A 15415-nucleotide genomic window follows, 5' to 3' on the forward strand; every position below is an offset into this window, starting at 1 on the left:
CCTCCGGCAGAAGACTCTTGATCAAACTCAGAGAGCCTTCAAGGAAATTCTTCAAATCAAAAAACCACACAAGCTGAGTAAAAACGCAAAGCACTAACTGCTCCCTCTTCTCACTGACTTTAATCCAGAAGAAAATTCTCTTTGCTGCCCTCTCTACGCGTCTTTATCTTGCAGTAATTGAAAGGAGAAAAGCCTGCCAGAGCTGGGGTCTTGGACATTGCACGTCTTTAAAGGTCACACTCTGACCGTCTTATGTCTAGCAGTCGCTGGTCTCAGTGACCCAAGGAGGGCCCTCCTCGGGCAGAGGCCTCTCTGAAGCCACACGTCCACCTAGATGACACTGTACCCAAATGCAGCCAAGCTTCATGGGCCTATTTCAGAACACGAGAGATCCCCAGGCAGGCTCCAGTCAGTCTGGGCTGTGTCTTTTCTGCAGCTGTCCCCTTGAGTCTGGGTATGAAATTAGATTGCAACCCAATTGTTTACCCAGCTGTTGCTGGCGGCCCAAAGCCCGTGCTGGGGCAGGCAGCCGTACTGGTCAAAGGACATATATTCCTTACCATCAGGGCCTGGAAGCAGGGATGAGTCCCATGCTCCTGGAGAAAGGCACCCTCCTCCCGGGTTTGCCCTCTGAGGATGAGAAGGGCAGAAACTCTGGGAACGGAGAACCTACGCTTGGGAAGTATTGGTGCTACCCAACAGCGTTCACGTTACAAACTTGGGTCTTGGAAGTGACTTAACAACTTGGGCTTAATGTCTTTAGAGGAACGAATGAACCATTTGAGCTAACCACGTCCCTCCTAGCCTCTGGTGGCATTGCATCCCCGAGCAGGCAAAGAGGCTGGGGGATGAGCATCAGGGACAGAGAAACCTTGGTATTGAATATTCCACTCAGACAAGGTGATTACGTGGAAGACCCAGACCAGGCTACCTACCAGACCCCGCCATAGAAACTGCCATCTGTGGGTACACCGAGGGTCCCGTAGGAAGCCCAAACGAATGAATGGATTGGCTCAGTCCTCCTAGTTTGCAAGAGACTGCTCTGGAAAACGGTGCCTCTAAAGGTCCCGGCAGTTCTCGCAAACACTCAGCAACATGGCAGCTGAAATCGGTATAAGAAAGGAGATAGATTACAGGAGGTGGAATCCGTTACTGAAAGATTCTTGGAGTCTAGCAGTGATAGCTGCAGCTCACGGCTGACCGGGAGATTTATGTGACAAGATTATCGATGGTATTAAGCACATTTAGAAGAGAGGATTATACCTACTTCTGGGTCAGTTTCATGCCATCAGGCCTCGGTCTGGCCAGCGTGTTAACAGACAGACTGCCGGTTGGACGAAGGTGAAGCTAAATATTTGCACAGTCACGGGAAGCAGGCAGATTCAGATGACGGGTTCAATGCTGGAGGGCTACGTTCAAAACCAAGGGAAGGATCTGGCTTAGGGTGTCTGCCACTGTGTGAAGAAAGCTCCATTTCCACCTCTTCCCCTTCTTCTCCCCCCAGCACCGCAGCCCGGGTGGCCTCCCAGATCTCTGGCTCAGTGAACTCCACCGAACAGGAGGGCGTGTCAGGAGGCATTAAGGAGTGAGGGGAAGGAGACTGTGGAGCCCACCCGCCCCGTTCCCAGAAGCGAACTTCTTCACTATAGCAGCCTCTTCTCAAGAGACAAGGTAGCTCGGTCCCAGGAGAGGTTTTAAAATTAGAGCAGGCAAAGCTCCAAAGAATAGGCTGTTAGAAGCCATCCGTGGCGGCCTTTCCGAGGGTGGCTGTGATGTGTCCCAGGGGGCTCCTTCCACCTCTGATGCTGAAGTCCAGCAGGGGCCGGGACCGTGCAGGAGCACGTGGTTAGGCTCTGGAAAGGCTTCACTCTCTAACACTGCCTCCCCGTCTCGGGTCGTCAGTTAACCCGATACCCAGAGCTGGCATGAAATGAGACCTTGGAAAACACTGCTTTTTAAAAATAAGGGTAAAGCATACAGAAACCTAAAATCCAACCCCTTCAATTGCACAGTGCAGTGGCCTTTAGGACGTACCCAGGGTTTCATAGCCATCACCCTCTCCAGTTCCAGAATATTTTCTTCACCCCAAAAGAAGACCCAGACTTGTCCAGCAGTCACTCCCCATCCCCTGCTCTCTGGGAGTCTTCCTTTCTTATTTTCAAGGTAACAGAATGGACTCCTAGAATGTCCACTTGGCTGGCATGGTGGGAGGGAGGAAGGCCCAGTGCTCGGTGATCTGCTGTCCTCGGGAGGCTGCTGGTCCCGTTGCCTGAGTGTGCAGCGCTCTGGTTCGGTTGCTGAACTCTCTCTGTGTCCCCCCACAGCCCTGCCCGTGTCTTACCCTGCTCTGTCACCTCAGTCCTTAGCTTCGCAGCAGGCACATAGCAAGCGTGACAACACAGATTGTACAGAAGGAGATAAAAACTTATAATTTAGCAGCTGAGATGCTACTTCTTCTTGTTTGGGGACACAACTCTTTGTCCTTGGGTTGTCATACCTTTGACCCCTGTACAGAAAACAGCAAAACCCAAAGTGGGAAGAAAATGCCCTTCATGTTGCTCCTTTTAATTAGACGCCCCGTTAAATTGCAGCAATTTTGCACTATGGTTCCCTCTCAGCGTGTCTGGAAGCTCCGAGGAAACTCTTACCCAGGGAAGCCAGGAGTTCGTTCTATTCTTTTCCTCTGTGTTTTCTTTCGAAAGCCACTTTACTTTTTTTTTTTCAACAGTTTGCTTTCTACCTGTGCCGTTTGTTGAGATTTGTGTATATAACAATGCTCGTTTCACAAAGGAGGTTAGTGTGGTGCATGAGATCCCCGGGGCCCCCCACTAATCACTTTAGATGGAGTAAGACTTGGAGAATCAATTATTTTGCCTTAGTCTGAAGAAATGCACCATTCTCTGGCCCTCTGACATGGAAATAGGAGCCACCCAGAGAGCTCAGCTCCAGCCCACCCCCACCCCCCAGTTTGCAGCTCCCCTGGGCCCCTCAGCCCCGCCTCCGCTCTCTGGCGGGACCTGGAAAGATCAAAGGGACAGACTACGGTGCTTGGCACCCATTTGTCACTCCATTGGAGCGAACCAGTTGCCGTGTTAACAGTCAGGCCTTGTCCCGTGTTTCATGAATATTTTAGAGGGTTTGCGGGCAGACTTCTGCCTGTGCTGTGTCCTCCTCCTTGGTCCATGTCCCCCATACTCCAGAGTTTAATCACAGCTTTGGGGGAAGGAAGCACCGCTTCTCCATTAGTCTCCTTTATTACCCTAAACAGGCCTCTGGGCTGTTCCTTGTCGGGGTTCTCCAGCCTGCGCGTCTTCCTCATTCTTGTACCACGGTGACTCCTGACAAGGGCAGGGAAGATGGTTTTGTTTTGATCGACCGAAAATGGAGGGGCTGAAGAAGGAACAGCCTGCGTGCTGGCCCCATGGGAACCTTCTTCTCCTGCGGCTTCCAGCCTGTTCTTCTGGGCTGGCTTGTTCCTGAAAAGCCTTCTCGCTCACCCTTCACTCACCTGGACTCCCCGCGCCCCACCCCCATCTCCCAGATCCCACCTGCAGCCCACCCACTCCGGACAGTCTTCACAGCCACCTCTGACAGTTCTGGATGTCTTAGTTCCCACAGTGCACTTGGGCTTGACCCGTCCCCTTTGTGGGGACCCAGTGGCAAGGCCTGCCCCTCCTCCTGGCCTCCCCACCACCTCGCTGGATACTAGGTGGGCTGCTGGAGGGAGGCTGAATCGGGAAGAGGCTACAGGGTGCCCGGGCCTCTCCCGTCGCCCAGTGGGAAAACACCCCGCCCACTTGGGAGCAGAGTCTTAAGGCTTCAGGACCCATCACCAGCTGCCAGGCCAGAGCTCCAGGGGCTACTCCCCAGCCACACTGAGGCCTCCCTGGCCTCCTTCAGCCACTGGGCCTTCGAGTCTGTTTTCCATTCTGCGTGGCTTTTCCTTCACTCGGTGACAGTGGCACCTCCGGGTTTCTCGCCGTGATATTTGTGACCAGCCCTGCCGGGGCTCCCTGGGGAGAGACGGAGCAGTCGACTCTCCCCTTTGCTAACCAGTCACCTGGTCTCCCAGCTTGTGATCAAAGATGAGAATGGTGTGTAGAGTATCTCCATAGCCCGAGAAGGGACAGATGCTCTGCATCCCCAGTTCCTGAGTGGCTGCCTTTGAAGGAGGCTCCCCCTGGTGTACTTACACTGTGAGCCGGGCGACACGCTGTTTGTGAGCCCCGTCCCCTCGCACAGGGCAGGCTCTGTAGCGGCGGGGGGGCCCCTGCAGCCTGGAGACCCGCCAGCCATGTTCGCTGAGGGCCGTCTCGGCGGGCTCTGCACGGGGCCCCTCAGGGGTGAGGCTGGGGGGGACCCTGCCCATAGAGGAGCCCCGTGGGGGTCGGAACGGCCAGCGAGTCAGACAACATAAATGAGCATAGCTTCTCGGAAGGACATGACTGATAGTGGGTCTGGAGCCGCCGCTCCCATCAGATCTCTCGTGACACCTGAGGGACAGACAGGTCAAGGACCGGGTTAGATTAAAATCTTTGGGGAATGTGGAATTTGGATCCTCCCTGGACCCAGGATTCTGATAAACACACTCACAACACACACTCCTACGCACACCCTCAGACTCCCGCTCCGTTGACACCCAGGTCTGTGAGTGCCGAGCGGGGCGGGTCCTCAGGGGACCGTCAGGGAAGTCTCCTCAGAGCCCCGCCTCCACACGCAGATGTGTGTGGTGGGAAAACGAGCCCTGGAGCTCAGGCGGCCTGGGCTCAGCTCTGTACCCCCGCCTTTGTCCCCACCCCGGCCCACACTGCCTCACCCTGAGACTCATCTACAACATGTCACTCACCAACTGCTGACTCCCCTGCCCTGGGGGCTGCGAGGCGTGGAGGGGGACGTGGCAGGAGCTGGTGGGGCATGAATGCCCCCGCCTTGCCCAAGGAGCCCAGGCCCACCCCCTGCCCGTGTAACTGGCAATTCCCAGGTGCTGCCTCTCCCCTACCCAAGTTGGCTGATTCTGAATTCCTGGGGCTGCAGCTTAGGTCCACATCTTAAACAGGCTCCCCCAGGACGCTTCGCACACTGAGGATCGCAGGCTGTCTCGGCAGGTGGGTGGGGGGATACCAAGGGGAGGCAGAGAGAAACTGTGCCGGGCCAGACCTGGAGACCCTCATGCCCAGCACTCCCCTGAGGCCTGGCGAGGTTCGGGGGCGCTGCCTTGACAAACACCGGGGAGACTCTTGCCCCTCCCCCTTAGGTTGTGAGCGCAGTGGGGCTGTGCCCGGTCCAGCTCACCTTTATGTCGGGCCCCGCCTGCGCCCCAAGGTGGATGAGTTCAGACATAGGCCCTCCCAGCCCCGTCCTGTCTGCCCCACTGACACGGTGCGCCGGAACTCTTCGCTCAGATGTGTTCCTGCAACACACGTGCTCTGCCCGGCTCAGGACCCGTCTCTCATCCTTCCCTCCCTTGAGCCAGCGGGGTTTGACATGTTGATGGTGGTCAATAAGTGTCTGTTCATCTAATGTAATCAAATCGCTGAAGGGAGGCAGGGAAGGGCCTGGCGGCCTGTGTGCCCCTTGCCTTGGACCCAGCCAGCAGGGATGGAGGGAGGGCCTGGCCTGTGATGGGAAGCCCCTACACCTCCCCTGGTGAAGGAAATATTGATTCTAGTTTTTGTTTTGCAAGGAAGCTGTCCCCACGGGGACAGCCAGATCCAGTGCAAGCGAAATGGAAACTGAAGGAAGCAGCGCTCTTACAGCTGATCTATTAATAGGCAGCCCGGGTGTGTCCAGGGGAGGAGAGGTGGCAACCTGTAGCCACCCTGGAGCTTTGGGCCTTGGGGGTCACTCTGGAATCCCACCCACCCTCCCACCTCAGCTCGGCTCCACTCCACACCGCTACAGAGAGAGGTGGGAGATGGAGCAACGTCAGCCCAGGTTGCCTTTGAAGTGGGAGCCAAGCTGAGCAGCCTTGGCCCAGGACTCCAGCAAAGAACTCCTGACACTCCTGCTGGACGCAGCACAGGGTAGCAAACAGGGCACCCCTGGGACCTGCAGGGGAGCCAGCTTTTCCTTTCTGCTTCAGAGGAAAACTTGTTGAGCAGAGCAGGGCCTGCCCAGAGGCCATCTGGATGCTCCACAGTCCAGAAGCTCAGTCCAGGAGCCCCATCACCCAGAACAGTTCCCGGAAGACCTTCCCCAATAGGGGGGCTTGGTGGCCTTAAAAATGGGTTGCTGGAGCCTGCCCCGCAGGGCAGGTGGGGTTGCATAGGCTGTGCACTGAACAACCGTGGACTCCCATTCTGGGTCCCATCATGTCATGATAACGTACAAAGGAACACACCAGGCATCCCAGGAGAGCCCAGCTCCCTCTCTGAAGGAAGCCACCTAAACTCCAAGAAACAGAGCAGCTAGCAGAGCTGGCAAGTGCGGGGTTTAAACCCCTCGTGTACATATAAAAACAGAAGCCCAGGAAGGGAAGGGACATGTCCAAGGTCACAAAGCATCTACGGCAGAGCGAAATGTATAGCCTAGCCTACTGGTCCCCACGCCTCTCCTGCCTCTTGTTACCTTTTCTGTTTGATTCCTCTTATATTTTATCTGCCCTGGTACCAGTGAGGGAGGCTGCCTTGATGGAAGCTCACCTTCTGGAGTTTTCTGTCTCTTCCCAAGCAGCCGTCTACAGTGTGGTTTTTTCTGGAAGGCCCTAGGCTGGGCTGGCTCCTCTGCCTGCTGTTTGTTCAGGCTTTGGCCCACATGTTTTGTCCATTTCATGCACCCCTTCCAGCTCCCCCCAAATTACTTCCTGTAGGTTTGGGGTTTTAGTTTTTTGCATCTGTCCCCGCCAAAGTATGTGGGTTGATGTTCCAGACTTGAAAACTCCGGGAGCCTTCAGAGCCATAAATTCCATCCAAACTCTAGGCATCCTGCCCGGGCTCTGCATTCCTCTCCAGACCTATGTGAGGCCCGAGGGGGGCTGAGCACGTGCTGCTATCACCACCCACAGAGAGGGAGAGGCTGCCTATCAGTCCCTAGGCTGTAAGGGCAACATCTGAAGTCCAGGCCACCTGGAACCAAGGGTCCCAAGTAACCTGTCTAGGACCTGAAGTCTTCAATTCCCAGGCCCAGAGCTAGGCTAGGAGGGTACCAGCCTGAGTCAGCAGCAAACCAACATGCCCTTTATTCAGTGGGGGTGGGGTAGGGCCAGCCAGAGGACAGTGATCTATTCATTCATCACTCAGTAAACATGTTTATTTAGCACCTACTGTGTGTGCCTAATCAAAATATGCATCACTGCTTTAGGGTGCTCACTGCGCTTGTGGATGGAGACAGATGATAAAATAAATGAGTGAAGGTGAAATGGTGAAAACTGCTCCAGAGAAATGAAGCAGAGAAGGAAGTCAGAGATGCCAGGGTGTGGAAAGGGGGATTGCTGCGATTTTAAAGGCCTGTTTAGATGACATTTGACCAAAGACCTGATGAAAGTCGGGGGGAGCCAGTGGATTTCTGGGCGGGAGCATTTGAGGCAGAGGGATGAGAAAGGGGGACAGCCTGAGGAAGGAGCGTGCCCGGCCCATGCAAGGGTGGGCGAGGGGTCGGTGCCCCCAGACACTGGGACTGGCCCCCTCTGGCTGCCACAGGAGGGAGTGGACTGGAAAGGGCAAGGGCAGAGCTGGGATGCAGTTCAGAAACTCCCACACCCCCTCCAGTCGAAGGCCAGCCCCGTTCCTGGGCTCCCAGGCCACCCCACCCCCCAACAACCGGCTGCTTCCTGGACAAAGCCTCGGGTGCCCCTGGGCACCTCCAACTCACCTTCTGGAGCCCTTCAGCCGACAGCCTCTTGCTCAGTTTCCCAACTCGGATCCCCACGTCCAGCCCAGGTGTCCGTCCGTGACAACTCCGTCCCCCTGAACCCGCACAGCCAGCGGCTAATCACCATCCGTCCCCTCCCCACCCTCCCAGTGGCCACAGTGCCCACCAGGGTCCTCACCCAGACTCCCCTGGGCCGCTACAAGGCCTCCAAATGGGTCTCCCAGCATCCCATCCCTGCCCCTCCAACCCGCCTTCCCGCCTCCGAGACCCTCCTCAGCAGGATGGAGCTGCGCCCCCATTTCACTCCAGCCTCACCTGTGGTTCCTCATCCCAACACCCCCCCTGCCACCTGGGGGGCAGCATGGCATCACCATGCAGGTCCACTTCAGCCTTTTCCCTCGCTCCTTTCTCTTCCTGAGGAGCCCACACCTCCGCTTCCTGGGAAACGCTCACTCCTCGCTCAGGACCTGACTCTGTGTTTCCTCTCTGAACTCTTCCCTGCCACCCCACCCCCACCCCGAATGGCAGGATGGCCTTCCTCTCTCTCTCTCTCTCTCTCTCTCTCTCTCTCTCTCTCTCTCTCTCTCTCTCTCTCTCTCTCTCTCTCTCTTCCAACATACACAGGTCCTGGGGAAGTGTCAAATGGAGAAACAGGGACTCTTGACTTGCCCCAAACACCTTCCTTCGGCACCTGTCCACCGTAGCCTCGGAGCTGTTCTCGGGCCCTGCTGGGCTGGAAGCGAGAAAGGTGTCTGTAGATATTTGGTGACTGACTGGGCGTTTATTGAGCACCTCTCTACTGTGCCAGCCTGCACTCACTCACTGCTGTGGGAAGAGAGAAGTTCCAGAAGCCTCCTGGCACTCCTCATCTGTCTGTCCGTGGTCCCAGCCAGCCTATGGCAGCCGTGGGCTTCACAGAAGGCACGTGGCCTGGGCCTCAGGAGGGAATTAGAAACCCGGAGCATTAGGCTGCATGGTGGCAGCTTGGTGGGGCAATGCGGGGCGCGGGTCCTTAGTCCCAGGGATTGAGTCCCACATTGATCCTCCCATGTTTCCCATGCAAAGCTCCAGGTCACTTTGACCTGAAGACCCAGGCGTCCTTGAAGCTGAGGCCACTCACCTCTGACCTCAGCCCCTGGAGCTGTCATTGTTATCCTAGGACCACAGCACAGGCACATTCTGCCGTTCTTCCCGGGGGGAGCAGGGCAGGGGGGTGAGCTGCCCCCGAGAGGGGCCCAGTTTCCACGGGGCGGCAGGCCCAGGCTTCGTGGGGTGCAGAGGCCCCTGCCAGGCAGCTGCAGCCCGGGTTTGCCCCGAGGTCAGCCCTGCTGTGGGGTCCCGTGTGTCTCTAGCAGGAACAGTCAGCCTCCTTTCCAGAGTGACATGCCAGAGGGGCAGCCTTTTGTCTTGGTGTCCATCAGGGAGTCACACGGGAATTGCGAGCAGGAGGAAAGGGGGTCCTGAGTGCCCTCCTCAGACTGGAGTGGCCCCAGGCTTCCTGTGGGCAAGGGGCTCCCTGTGCAGTGGGAGGGGTTGGCAGAGAGAGTCCCCCAAGCTGCAGAAAGAATGTCTCAGTCACCAGGGTACCTTGTCTAGTGGCTTGTTGACAGGTCAGTGACTTCTAATGTCTGAGATTCCAAAGTGGAGAAAATCGGTCATTTTCCCCAGTGTTTTGTTTGTAAATCTGGATGGGTTTGGAGCTGCTCAGATGCTGGAGGCCTTGGGCTGGATGTCCCCCCTTCTTTTATGCCTGGAAAAGTGGTGCATTGTATCAGAAGAGGGAACGGGGTCTGGGTGGGACAGAGCCACAGGCCTTTCTCCCTCCTCAGAGCCCGTCTCCCCAGCATGCGGACCATTCTGGGTCCCCTTGACAGCAGAGTACGTGGGTCCCTCCTTCCCGTGGGGTGGCCTCTCCCACCATGCCTCTGGGGCAGGGGTGACGGGATGGTGGAGGTCAGAGCCCTCAGGGGACCTGGGATCGGGACCAGGGTGGTCCAGTGAGCCTGTCGCCATCTGCTGATCCTTTGGCACCTAAAACCCAGACTCTGAAACGCAGTGTCTACCTCTCTTGCCCATTCTTGCTCTCCCGATGCCTCGGTGAGCAGCAGCTTGGAAGCGATGAATTCTAAGGGAGAACCCTGAGAAGCGGAAGGAGTGAGAGAAACCAGGGGTGTGCTGCAGGCAGGGCTGCCGATCAAGTGCTCATTGCCCTCAAGCTTCCCTGACCGTCTGCTCCCTCCCCACGCCGAGGTCCCCATCACGCAAGAGCACCGGCCTGGGAGCACAACCCTGCCCCTCTCCCTGCCCCTCACTTACTCCCAGCTCTGTGCCTCAGAGTCCCCGCCTGTCCCACTGGAATAGCCATCTCTGCCCCGCTGACCCCCCCCCCCGGGGGGGGGTTCTAAGACTGAGATGAGTGGCAGCCCTTGGGGGAGGGGCCACAGGATAAGGGCCTTGACACGTTCAGCATTCAGCAGGGGTTAGAAGTTTCGGAGTTTCTGCCTGGCCTTCAGGGAGCAGCTGCAGGCTTCATGGCACAGCGGGGGCGGGGCAGGGGGAGGGGGCGCCATCACCATCTGGAACTGATTGGCGTTTTCCTGAAGTTGGAGGCCGTCCGCAGACTTCCTGCCCGGCTTCTGCGGGTTCTGGAAGGGTTCCCACCTGGACCCAGGACCAAGGACATTTCATCCCCCTGGATGACTTGTGTTCCGACTCCGGAGCACCCACCTCCAGCCGGCACTGGTGCCATGTGTGGTCGGCTTCTTTTCATGGTCTTTCTGTAAACACGTTCGAAATCCCCCTCCCAGGTTGCAGGTCTCCACCTCTTCCGCCGTCTCTGGCATCCCCGGACTTCAGCCTGCAGGACTGAAATTCTTTTTCCTACCCTCCGTGAGGAACTGGTGAAAACAGAAAAAAAAAAAAGCAGGAAATTAATGTCCCAGCCTCAAGGCTCCACACAGCATTAGATGGAATTAAAGCAGAATAATGAGTCGATACACACGCAACTCTGCCGTTCTTCCATTTCCCTTTCAAAATTCATGTAGTGAAGGTTTCCTCCAGCCCACACCATCTCAGGCTGGGAGCGCCCGGAATGAATTTACATACCAAATGGGTTTTAATTTTATATTTTCCCTTAAGGTCAGGACATTTATTTATTATCATTATTTATTACTGAAGCACGAATGGTTTTAATTATTTTAGTTGTCCTCCTACAAAGCAGGATCGCTGCTAGCTCCAGAACGTTTTCCGTTTCCGCTCACATAAATAATATAGTTTTTAATTTCATGAAGATTTAGTATTCGTCTGCTTTGTAAATTAAAGTCATCGCTTACCACAACAGAGACGGAGCGTTCGGGACATCCTGGTGGACTTCCTCAGTGCCTCCTCTGGTGATCACTTTTCCCAGCTTTGATCACCTCGTGCAGGTGCCCATAAGGAGGAGCCACGCTGGCCAGCCGGGCGGGAAGACAGCAGTGGGTGTGGACAGGGCGGCATGTATTGGGGAGAAACGAGCCCCTCCTGTCATGAGATATCACTTGCTTTTACACATATTACCCCGTTTGCTCCCCATGGATTTCCTTTGTAGCCAGGGTTGTTGCCTGCCCTCTTACAAGTAAGAACACTGAGGCTCTTGCACAATAACTAACTTGCCTGAGACCTCGCAGATCCGACAGATTCAGATCCAAGCAGGTCTGTCTCCACGGCCCAGCCCTTCCCCTTCCTCCTCAGAGTCTGCTCTGTGCCAGGCCTCCGTCCCCAGGCCTGGGGAGGCTGGTGGGGGCTTTGGCCAGCATGGATGGGAGCAGAAACAGAGAAGGAAGGGACAGGCAGGAAGGATGGAGAGCAGCAGCCGCTGTCCAGGCCGTGGGCGTGACAGTGTGCATCCTGGTAGACAGAGCATCGTCCCAATTGTCTGGGGGTAAGAGGTGCTCAGTGGCGCCTATGACAGTGTCCCCAATACACCGCCAGGAAATTTATACCAGCTCGCCTGGAGTAGCTGAGTCTTGGGGAACTCCCCTCCCCAGTGCCTCTGCCCTCCCTCCCGCTTGGTTCCCCACCTAGATCCTCATCTTTCAGGAAGGCTGCCGGTCAGTAAATTATGAGCTCTCCATCCGTAACCGGGCTTCCTTGTCCGTAACTCACTCTCCCCTGCCTCTCCAAGGCCCTCCCGGCCCTCCCTGGGCTGGCTTCTTCCCCCAGAAGCGTTCCTGGAAGGCAGCAAAGATCAATCGGGGAGCAGTCCCACACTCCCCAGCGTTTGCCTTGAGGACACCGTTCCACAGGACCCAGGTACACTCGGCTGCCATCGTGGCCTCTGGAATGAGCAGGCTGTTGGGGGTTGCCATGGAGAAGCCCGGCACTTTGGTGGTTTGAGCCGTGCTGTGGCAATAAAAGGCCCTCGCCCACCAGCCAGGGCAGCAGCTTCACACCCTGGTGCCCTCCCTGGGTGGCCGCCCCTTCCCTCCCTGGGCTGGGACCCAGCCAGCCAGCCAGCCAGCCGAATCTCCCTCCCTTAGGGCTACCAGCAGGTTAAAAACAGGAAATTTAAATGTCACCGGCTTCATCCTGCAGGGGTTTTCTTCAGCGCTTGTCCAGGCGCTGGCTGCAAGTCAGCCCCTAGGAGACTCGGTCCCCAAGCTGAGGTCTTTGTGTCCTGGTGGCTGTGTCCTGGGGGAGTGGAAGGAGCCGGTTTCCTAACCACGTTCATGACAGCGCAGCACAGAGTGGCTCGGACCCGTGTGCTGTGATTTATCTGAGGCCCTGCCACACTCTCCAAGCGCACCTCATGGCTGAGTTTAAGCAGAAAATAGTGTTCACACTGAGTTGTCCTTCTCCATAACGGAAGATGAGATTGCGTTCAGGGGAATACAGCAGTCAGGGGAAGTCCCCTGCCAGAGCAGGGATGTGCCTCGTTAGCGTATCCTTAATTTCTCTCCTGCGAGCCTCTCCCGCCAGATGAGGGGGCCGGGAAGACCTCGATGCTGGGCAAAGCCATCTCTTCCCTAGAATGATGAAATTTTGTTCTCCATCTCAGACCCAGGCTCCCCAGGAGAACATTAATAAATAAGAGCTTCCTGGTGTATACTTTACCCATTTTTCAGATTTTCTTCCTTCTGGCTCATGGCACTAACTTAAATGGTACTATTGGACTGGTACTGACCAGATAGGTGCCTGGGGATGCAAGGCGTCTCAGGGCTGCATTTAGAATCAAGTAGTTAATGGCAAATTCTCTTTCTACTGAACAGGGAAATATAATAGCTTCCAGAGCCAAATCTCTTGCTGCTTTTTACAGGGGGGCCGGCTTTCAGGAGGCAGGCTCTCCCTGAAATCCAGATCCATGCATTAAAAAGGCATTTTCGGCTCCCTTTTAAAAGATGCAATTAGGCGTCTGTTTACCCTGCACCCTGTTTCATGGAGGAAAAGATGGCAGCCTGCGATGGAGGAGCCGGCCTGAGGCCACATAGCTGGGAAGAGGCGCACCTCCTGCTCTGGCATCTGAAAGCCGGTTCTGTGTGCTCAGAGACATGCTGTTTGTTGAGTGTCCATGGGGGTCCAAGCCCCTGATGGGAATATTGTTTGCTGCGCTCAGCCCCGCACCTGCCCTCAGGGACCCTCCGTCTGTCTGCAGAAGCAGAACCAAGCAAGGAGAAAGCCAGGGAACAAGAGGAGGCCAGTTGTGATTAGGCTCCTGGAGAGAGCAGGATGGCAGCCTCCGGCGGGGGGCTGGGGAGGATGGGTGTGGACAGAGCCTGGGAAGGGCAGGGGAGAGAAGCGGATGATCGGAAGAAACTGTCTGACAGAAGCGGATGATCGGAAGAAACTGTCTGACGGAGCAGATGGAATGCGAATCAGTGGAGAACAGGCAGAATGAGGCTACGGAAGGGTCCGGAGAGAAAGCAGGGGTTGCAGGGCCTGGGGGAGACTGGGGGCTTTGGGGAAGCAGTCCCAAAATCGAGGTCCAGAGCCCTGGCCCTCCTCCAGACTCTGCTGCAGACTCACTGTGTGTCCCTTCGTCTGTCACGAAAACGAGTGTCTGTAAGGTCTTCTCTGGCCCTAACATACTGCCAACCCAGGACAGGACATGGGGAGTCCTAGTAGTTTCTTCTAAAGGGACAAAGACAGGCAGCTTTAATGGAGGCGTGCCTTCCGGGTCCATGTCCCGCTCTGCCTGCAGAGCCCCAGGACCTCAGGCCAGAATGGCTGCCCCTCTGGACACAGGCCACCCGGGGGCCTGGCGCCAGGAGTCAGGCTCCTTTCCAGTCTGGGGGGCACTTGCTGGTACAGGACTTGGAGGCAGCAGCAGGTCAGCTGGGCGCAATTCAGGGCAGTAATGACCAGGGACGATAATGACTAGACTGAGCTCACGTGGGGTTGGTCACGGGAGCAACGATGATGATGGCCACTTGTTGAATCTTACTCCCTTCCAGGCACGAGTCATTGCCATGCACTCGTTTTTGTATCAACTCCTGTAGGACGGGTATTATTATCCCCATCTTAAAATGAGAAAACTGTGATATAGGGAAGTTATTTGCCAAGATCGTTTGCAAAGTAAGTGATCTTCGCAGGTTTCGACCTCAGGTTCATTGGGCTCCAAGGCTGTGCGAGAGTTTAACATCCTCATGTTTGCCTCAAGCAAACTGAACGTTCAGGTGGCATTCGTCACACTTCTTGCATACACACGGGCATACTCACACATGTGCTATGCACGACACACACAGCCCTCTCCCAGTCTCGCCCACACTCCCCAACACGCAGCTCCCCCGCCCGCCATGGACGGCTGTGTGGAAGCTAACACCATACAGCCACAGAAAGAACGGTGCCCCCCCACCCCCAAAGGGCAGACCACAGACTCACAGCACAGCAGGGTCTGCAACAGAACACTCGGGAACACCCGTTCATGACGGCCCAGAGGAAGGCTCAGCGGAGGCCCGGGCCACACTGCCTTTTGCTCATGATTGAGAGTGTCCACTGGGCTACTGGGTTGTCCTCCTTCCAGCATTGGCATGGGAAGCTTGATGGCCAGCGTGAAATTAGGCTTCAGGCCACAGAACTACCATGCCTGTGCCTGCCAGGTCACAGGGGCGGCCTTCTTCCGACCCAGAAAGCACTGGGGGTGGCAGGGGGACAGGGGAAAGCCAGACCTGGCATGGAGTACCTTAGGAGCTGCCATTGCTCAGGCCAGCCTGCCTGGGGAAGGGTCCAGAAACCCCCAGATTCCTATCCCAGCATCCTTTCCTCATTAAGGGGTATTTATTCCTTAGGCAGCTGCACCGGTGCAGGCAGGGGCAAGAGAAGCAGAGCGTGTTAGGTTATTCAAGGTCAGAAAACAGTGAGGAGGAAGGAGCACAGGCAGGATGGTCTGATGCCGGTGCCAAGGATGCTGGCTGAGCTTCCAGCTCAGGGTTCAAGGCCTGGGTGTGCCTCTGGCCCTGCCGAAGTCCCTCAGCATGTCTCAGTCCCCTCCTCCTCATCTATGAAGTGGGAGAAACAGAACAGCCCTTAACAGCTCACAGGCAGTTACAGCAAATGCCAAGGAGCTCCCCAGGGGAGCACACCAGGGCTCTCCCCACCGGGAAGAACAATAAGGAAAGGTATGGCAGGAAAT

General features: G+C 56.3%; 1 protein-coding gene and 1 long non-coding RNA gene across 3 annotated transcripts in view; one reads left to right on the plus strand and one right to left on the minus strand.

Annotated features, from left to right (window-relative positions):
* The window catches only part of KLHL29 (kelch like family member 29), a 284945-nt gene that overhangs the window by 179223 nt on the left and 90307 nt on the right, over nt 1-15415 (plus strand). The gene's annotated exons all lie outside the window — the stretch shown is intronic.
* Nucleotides 9073-14753, minus strand: LOC150005671 (uncharacterized). 2 transcript variants are annotated; one of them, XR_016511696.1, is made up of 4 exons: nt 14665-14753; nt 11142-12477; nt 10537-10706; nt 9073-9559 (listed from the first exon to the last, which is right to left on the minus strand). It is a non-coding gene; the product is annotated as an uncharacterized LOC150005671 (long non-coding RNA). The 2 variants fall into 2 exon arrangements; XR_016511695.1 differs by lacking the exon at nt 9073-9559 and having other exon boundaries at nt 10370-10706.

This window comes from Furipterus horrens, unplaced genomic scaffold (assembly GCF_987537825.1).
Source record: "Furipterus horrens unplaced genomic scaffold, mFurHor1.1.pri manual_scaffold_6, whole genome shotgun sequence".
NCBI classification, from domain to species: Eukaryota; Metazoa; Chordata; class Mammalia; order Chiroptera; family Furipteridae; genus Furipterus; species Furipterus horrens.